The sequence below is a fragment of the Thunnus thynnus genome, chromosome 1, assembly GCF_963924715.1.
Source record: "Thunnus thynnus chromosome 1, fThuThy2.1, whole genome shotgun sequence".
Lineage (NCBI taxonomy): Eukaryota > Metazoa > Chordata > Actinopteri > Scombriformes > Scombridae > Thunnus > Thunnus thynnus.
In genome coordinates this window covers 13,075,529-13,083,269 of record NC_089517.1, presented here as the reverse complement: position 1 = coordinate 13,083,269, position 7,741 = coordinate 13,075,529, and positions in this window count along the sequence as shown.

The following is a 7,741-nucleotide window of genomic DNA, read 5'->3' as shown; positions in this document are numbered from 1 at the left end:
GTCACATGGCTATTTTACTCACACACAATCAAATACAGAGGTCATGTTGATGGTCGCACTGGAGGGTTTCATGAATCACATAAACACAGGGCTGTTAGTCAAATCAGCTGACAGGTGTGACAATGAGGAGCTGCATCATTAAACAGGCATGACTATTAGTATTAGATGTTTGTGGGTGGAAAATGCAACTTAGGGTGTAAATGTTAGCTGATGTCAGCTCATTTTCAATCAATTCACATCTTATAAATTACTTTGAACATCCTGGCAGCCACCTATTAATACCCTAGCAACCACACTAAACGTAGCAGCCACCTACTCTGTAAAAAACAAGGCTGCTCTGTTGTAAAAAAGAGGTAATGCCAGTGATTATACAATATTAATGCAGTTTTACAAGCTTGTGTCAGTAAAAATACTTCACAAATACAATTTTATAGAAATACTAAAAAGTGAATATTACAAGTAAGTCCTTTAATATCACAAAAGTGACAAGTCTTTCTTTTAAATAATAATAATTAATTTTTACAAGACTGTGTTGGCAAGAAATACACCAAAATTAAATTTTACTGTTAAATTCCATATTGACAAAAGTGGCAAGTCTTTCTTTAAAATAATGTGAAATGACAGTGATTCTACAGTTGTATTTTACAAGGTTGTTTATAGCAGCAATCTGTCAGTCTAAGTGCAGACAAACAAACAAATCTCTTCACCTCTGTGACACTCATTTAGTTTGGTTCAGCAGTGAATTATTGGAGACAAGTTGCTAAAAAGACTAAGAACTAAGCAGCTGAAATAGTAAGCATATAGGTAGAAGTTAATGCACTTAAGTTCCTTGTTAACATAGCTTACACTCAATTAAAAATCTGCCCTCTCTTTATTGAGTGCTATGGGTCATGGTGCCATATTAAGTTGAAAAACAAAATTTTTTTCATCAGTGCAGCACAGTGCCAAAGGGAGTAAAGAAACTATCTTTTGTGTCTGTTCTTGTCCTTGGACATTAAATACTTTGAAGGGCCACTGTCCCACAGCTGACCCTGATAAATGATGAGGGAATATGTTAATGCCACAATACATTCAGAGAAGTACATTACTTACAGAGAAAAGAAAAGCAAGAGGGCCCCAACAGGACCCCAAGCAGTTCTGTGAATATGAAGGGAGGAAGACAAAAACAGAACACAAATCATCATGATTCATTTGGGTGTTGAATCTTAAGTTATTCTATGTTGAAAATTAAGTGGGGCAAAGAGAAGAGTGAGCAAAATATGACATGATAAGGATGAAAGAAAAATGGTGGCTCTCATATGGGAGGATGGGTTCATGCAATGGGGAGTTTATATAGATGATAAATGTTGTTTTGCAAGATCATGACTATATTCTTCTGGCTGAAGTCCCAGATCTCTGTGAAGCCAGAACTCCTTTAATGAGCCCATGGAGGCATTTTCAAGGTCTTTGTACTAAAACAGATGCACAATTAATTGCCCTACACACTCTGGCTGATTAATTTGCGAACTGACTGATAGATTGTGTGTGTGGACAAAGAGATGTGTGTGTGTGTATGTGTGTGTGTGTGTGTGTGTGTGTGTGTACTATCTAGTGGCACAGAAACATATCTGACACATATTTCAGGGAAGAAAAATGTGCTCCAGAAGAGAATCCACCCTGACACACGTGTCTAGAAACAATGACACACACACACGGTTTTGAAATAAATTTACTCAAAGAAAATCCCCCAGAATTGATACGACTGTCCACTGTGTAAAATCAAGTGACTCATTAGTCTCTGTGGTCCAAGTGTCTACGTATGACCCAGCCCTACCCTGGAAAGCCTTTTGGTGTTTTCCACTAACAGTTTTACAAGCCTTTATTGACCAATAACTGAGGGAGTGTATGAACAATGATGGACACTTAACTACAGTGTAAGTAGAAACACCTGTTAAAAGCCTTATTAATGAAGGCAACCTATCTGCAATCTTTCAATCACTTCTCTGAGTAGTTTGAATTGCCATTTTTAGTCATTGTAGTGACATGGCTGTTTGTTCGTAGGTCCACCACTGTGGTTAAGACTGAAATATGTCAACAGCTATTAAATAAAGGGCTGTTAAATTTTGCACAGACATTAATGGTTCCCAGACGATTAATTGTAATGTCTTTAGTGATTCCTTCACTTTTCCTCTAGTGCCACCATGAGTTTGTCATTTGTGGTTTTGAGTGAAATTTCAACAAATATGAAACAGATTGGTTAGTCTTCTGAAAAACTAATGACTTCCACATTAGTCTCTGCTATACTCTGTGTTTCGTGCTAATTAGCAAATGCTGGCATGCTAAGATGAACATGGTGAACATGTCTGCATAACACCAGCATGTTAACATGCTGACATTATTATTTAGCTCAATAAGTAAAGCCTGGCAGAGCCGCTAGCATGGCTGTAGACTCTTAGGCCGTATTCAAACCAAATCAGGCGGTGTGGTGAAAACGCCAGTCCTCTCATTCATTGAATGGGGGTAGTGCATTAAGGCTGCGGGCATTTTACCGTTACGTTCTAGAGCACAAACACGTCCACACCCCCACACACCTCCTCTCAACCCTGCAGCGGTGCAACACCTGATTTGATCTAAATACGGCCTTAGTTTTGTTTCATTCTTAATTATAAGGCCTGCTCCAGTCCTGAGTGGACTAAGCACTAAATGTTAAAGGGAGTGACTAAACTGATGCACTGCAGGCACTTATTCCTAATGTCTGATGTGATATATGTTGTAGTATTTGTTTTGTTGGTTGCTAAATTGTTATTTATGTGAAACAGTGTGCGTCTTGGGATGCAAGACAAATTTAAGGAGAATATTCTGATAATAAAGTGAAATCTAATCAAATCAAAGTCTAAGATACCTGAACTCTTAGTTGAAATTGAATGAAACCACTTTATGCTCTTTTACTAAGTCTATTTCTAGCATGAGACTCAAAACCTGTCTGTGTGGCTGGTAGTAATGATGAATCCCTCCCCAATGATCTAAACTCCTTCTATGCAAGGTTTGAGAAAGACCACCAATCACAAATGGCAGACACCATCAGCAGCCTGACCCCAGGTGACTCCATCACTATCAAAGTCGCCCACTGTCTTAAATGAAAACAACACTCAAGATGTCCAATGTTTAAATAAAATCTTAAAATATATAAAATATTCAGTACTCAGTTGTTAAATTAAAGTGCAATATGAGGCATGATACCTTCCTCCTTTAAACATGGTAACAAATGAAAAAATAACCTGTGTCCACATCATCAAAACATAATGATAACTTACAAACATGAACACACGTCTTGTCCTGCAGCTTAGCTTGTTGAACGAGCAACCAAACAAACATTCATCAGGGAAAAGTGCACTGCTGATGTCAGTTAGAAGCTAGATAGCTGCTCAGATGCAGAACATTAAACAGCATGTAAACATACCTCCAGATGTCACTTCAGACCCATTAGATGCTGGTTTGGTCATTACTCATTACAAAATCTCTGTTAGCGTCACACTGTCTATCCATGACTCATACTAACAGCGGTTTGTTTATTTTGTCTCCAATGAGACATGAAATATTGCAGTTAATCTGTGGGTCACATGTGTGCTGAACTGCAGAGGTTGATCCGTAGGGATCACGGATCAACTACGTTCTGTTACACCACTAAAAATCATAGGCCACCCCCTAGGTCTCTGACCTCACTGTATGATCAGCAAACGCTCCAGAAAGCCCACTCCATCTTACAGGCCTACACAGAGCCTTCGAATGGCTGCCCTCTGGAGGAAGGCAACATTCATATATGAGGCTGTTTGCCTATTAAACTCTAGTCTGCTCCCGGCCCCCTCTTCCTCTCTCACCTGGGACTAATCCTCACCCCTTTTTGGTCTGCCACAGCACCCCTCCCACTTAAGACTCTTATATTATTTTTTTATCTCTGCTACGTGGTGTACATCTCTTATGAATTGAACTGAAGCGTGGATTACTTGCTCTCTGGGTGGTTTCTTGGACTTGAATGTTAAAGTAAATACTGATATAGAACTTGGAATCAAGGTTTGGTGAGTTAACTACAACATTAGTTGCGTATGGACTTTCATTGGGCTCACTGAGATGATGTCGAGTCACTGGAGCACATCATGGTCATATAGGGGTGGAGGGCGCATGTGAGACAGCAGGAGACCAATCACAACATATGCTGTTTGTCATGCACATGATGACTGATAACCAAATGGGTTATGTGAGGCTGAGAAAATTTGCACTGTAACAGAACAAATGTGTCCTCATATATTCGGTTCAAATGTAAACGTGTTTCCTCCGGAAATATGTGAAAATTTATTTCCACTTAACTTATTTACTCTGGAAAATATATGAAATGTGTGAAATTAAAAAAAACTTGTGAAACATGAACACCCTCTTTTTTCCGTCTGTTTCTTCCTCTGTTCCTTCAGCCTTTCTTTTGTGTGTTTGTGTGCGCATGATTGTGTTCCCAGACTCACAGGCTAGTTGATCTAATGGATATCCATCCTTGTTTTATTAGCGTGCAAGATTGTGGTTGGCTTTTTGACAGCGAGTGTCCAAGCTTCATTTCAGATCCAAATGTTCCCATCCAGACCACAAGACATCAGAATACAATCCTCATAAATAAAACACATCGTGAGAGCAGGCAGGCTGTGTCATTGAATGACAACCAACACATGATCAGTTGTTAACACTGAGAGAAACTAATGGGGAACAACACTGTGTGTATGTCCACTGTAAGAAAACCTGTTATGTATGGAATATGGTTAGAATTAAAATAAAATGAGAAGTACAAAAAGGTCCTTGTATATTCATGCAGTTCAGACACTGTTATCCTGAATACTTCGTCATTCTCTGGGCCAAGATGGTGGAAAATGTAAAAAGTGAGAAAATTCTGATACTTAAAAGCTGCACTAATCATTTTTTTGTATTAACAATTAGTGGATCAAATAACTGCACATAATGTGAAAAGTATTGCTGATAGTGACATAGTTTGGGTTCATTGCTCACATGCACCAGCAGGCAATAAAAAGCTTTGATGAACCCTCTGTATCCTATATGCAAACGGACAAAGATATCAACTGGTTGGTAAATATGGAGCATACAGCAAGTAAAGACCCATTTAAAGGGCTAAAAGGTAAAAAAAGGCTAAAATTAACATTTGTCGGGTCACTACAACTCCAAATTAATGCTAATGTTGCTCTATATTTGCTTACAACTGGCAAATATTTGCTAATACGTTCACTAGCATTATAAGGCTGTTATATATCAACGTGTGTATGATATTCAGCTTGTTGTGGAGGTCTGTCCCCAAGATGTGAAAATTGGTGCTGCTTTAAAGGAACATTTTCATCAGGTTGGTTAGTTAATGGCGCCCTTCACAATTTTGCTTTGTTTATTTAGAGTTACATAGCTTTGCTTTTGTCTTTTTAGAGCAACTGATGTTTACATTGACAGAGCAGCAATTTTGAATCATGGTTTAACAACCATAACAAAAAAAAACAAGAATAAATGTGCAAGAAATTAATTAAAAAGTGTGTTTGTTTGAAAATACAACCTAGTAAGCTAAACAGCCAAAGGGTTATGGGTTAAGGGTTATGTTAGATCAAAACAACAGTCTGATCTTACATTTTTCCTTATCATACTTATAATATTAGGACTGATAAGTTCCACACTGCAAGAACCAATTTCTATGTCTTACATGGATAATCAATTGATGAGGATGCCTGGGACATGCAGCTTTAGCCTCAGTCTTTTTGCACATTGCAAAGTGCATTAAGTGCTGTTTTTCCCACTGAGAAAAATCTTAATGATTTTAAGATAACAGACTCATAGAGGTTTGGAAAAAAATATTTATCTTTAAAAGCAAGATCTGTCATTGATTAAAGTAATTGTCTGAGACCCGAAAGCTGTTTCCTGCAATGAAACTGGTGTTCAGGCCAGAACCCTGAAAAAGCCACGCCTGCTCCCTCAGCCCCTTAACAGCATGTCTTACATATAAACATGAGTGTGCACACAAACATACATACACACACACACACACACTCACACACACACACACACAGCCTGTTTCTCTCGCTTACAGTATACACACGTCCTGAGGGCATGTCATGTCACAGACTCTGCACGTCAAAAAATGTCATTTCCTGACAAAAATATACTTCTACTGTTACATTGAAGCCCCCTCCTATCCTGTTCCTCTTCCGATCATAAAATACATCCTCACAGTTTCACACATGAATAACCTCAACACACACACACACACACACACACGCACACACACACACGTGCAGAAATGATTTATATTAATGCCTAAGGGCAGTGCATAGTTGTGATTTGGACATCCTGTTTTTACACACTTGGACAAAATTTCATACAGTCTTATGCTCCCCTCTCCTCATTTTCCTTCTCATCAATTCTAATCTCCATCTCTTCCTCTTTTATCCATCTTGGTTTTTCTCCGAGCAGCTATAAGATCAGCCTTGCTGTTTTCTTATCCCTCTGCTTCTGGCTCTTATCCTTCTCTTCACTCGGTTTACTTTTGACATTGATTAATTTCCTAATAAATGACTTTCTTTCCTTCGTCAACACTTCTCTACAGATTTATACCATCTTCTTTTCATCCATCCCTCTGTGTTTTCTCATCCCCAGTGTATTATCATTATCACGGGGTTTCTCTCAACCTCCATACTACACATATGTCTTCAGTTATATGCACTAAGACACAGATGCTGCATGGAGAACATCTTGGCACCAACACAGAGAGGTCAGCATGGATGTGCCAAAGCCTGTCTGTGTGTGTGTGTGTTATGGTTTGTGGTATATTGGGATTAAATTGTTCAAAACAGCACGAGGTGTCATTGGAAACTCTTTCTGAAACTGACAGTTGTTTCACAGCACATAAACTGCTAAGGCAGTGAGCTGCAAATCACATCTCACATAATAAATTCCATATTAAGAAGATAAATTAGCTGCAAAGCCTCCCAAGTGGAGTCTGAGCTGCCTGCATAAAGCAAAAACTCTGTGCATCATGATGTATTTATTGCAACAAGTAGTTGACAGATTTTGTATTTCAATCTTTGCTGAACTCCAATTGGTCTCAGTTCTGTTGTACACATAAAGATGTGCATACCAGTCTGTTTTTTGCTAAGAATTCAGCCTTCTCTCATGCCTGTTTTTGGGCAAACTATGCTATCAGGGTCTTAGAGTACAGCCAGTAGACATGGGAAGAAGGAGAGCGGGAGAGAGAGTGATGGAGCAAAAGGGCGATAGTGAGGAGGAGAAAGAAAGAAAATATGACTTGACTATGAAGGATAATTGCTATATGCGACTTAAGCACAGTGTCTGCCTTTCGCAAAAATTAATTTCACAGTTTTTTTTAAAAGATGATTTGTTTGGTGTTTTGCCTTTATTTGACAGTCAGTGGATTGAGACAGGAAATACGGGGGGGGGGGGGGGGGGGGGGGTGGTGGTATGACGTGCAACAAGGGTCCCACAGCCGTGGATGTTGTGGTATGCGACTTAACCATTAGGCCACCAGTGCCCCATATTTCACATTTATTCTTACTTTTTGTCCTGGAATGAATTAATTTCAGTACTTTATGATGTCACAAGGGAGGTTTGGTTTACAGGCAACATTTTACAACGTGTAAATTTAAGACAGACTTTTTAAAAAAGGAGCCTGTTGAAATCAGTGACATAACATGTCTTTATGGAATATGGTCAA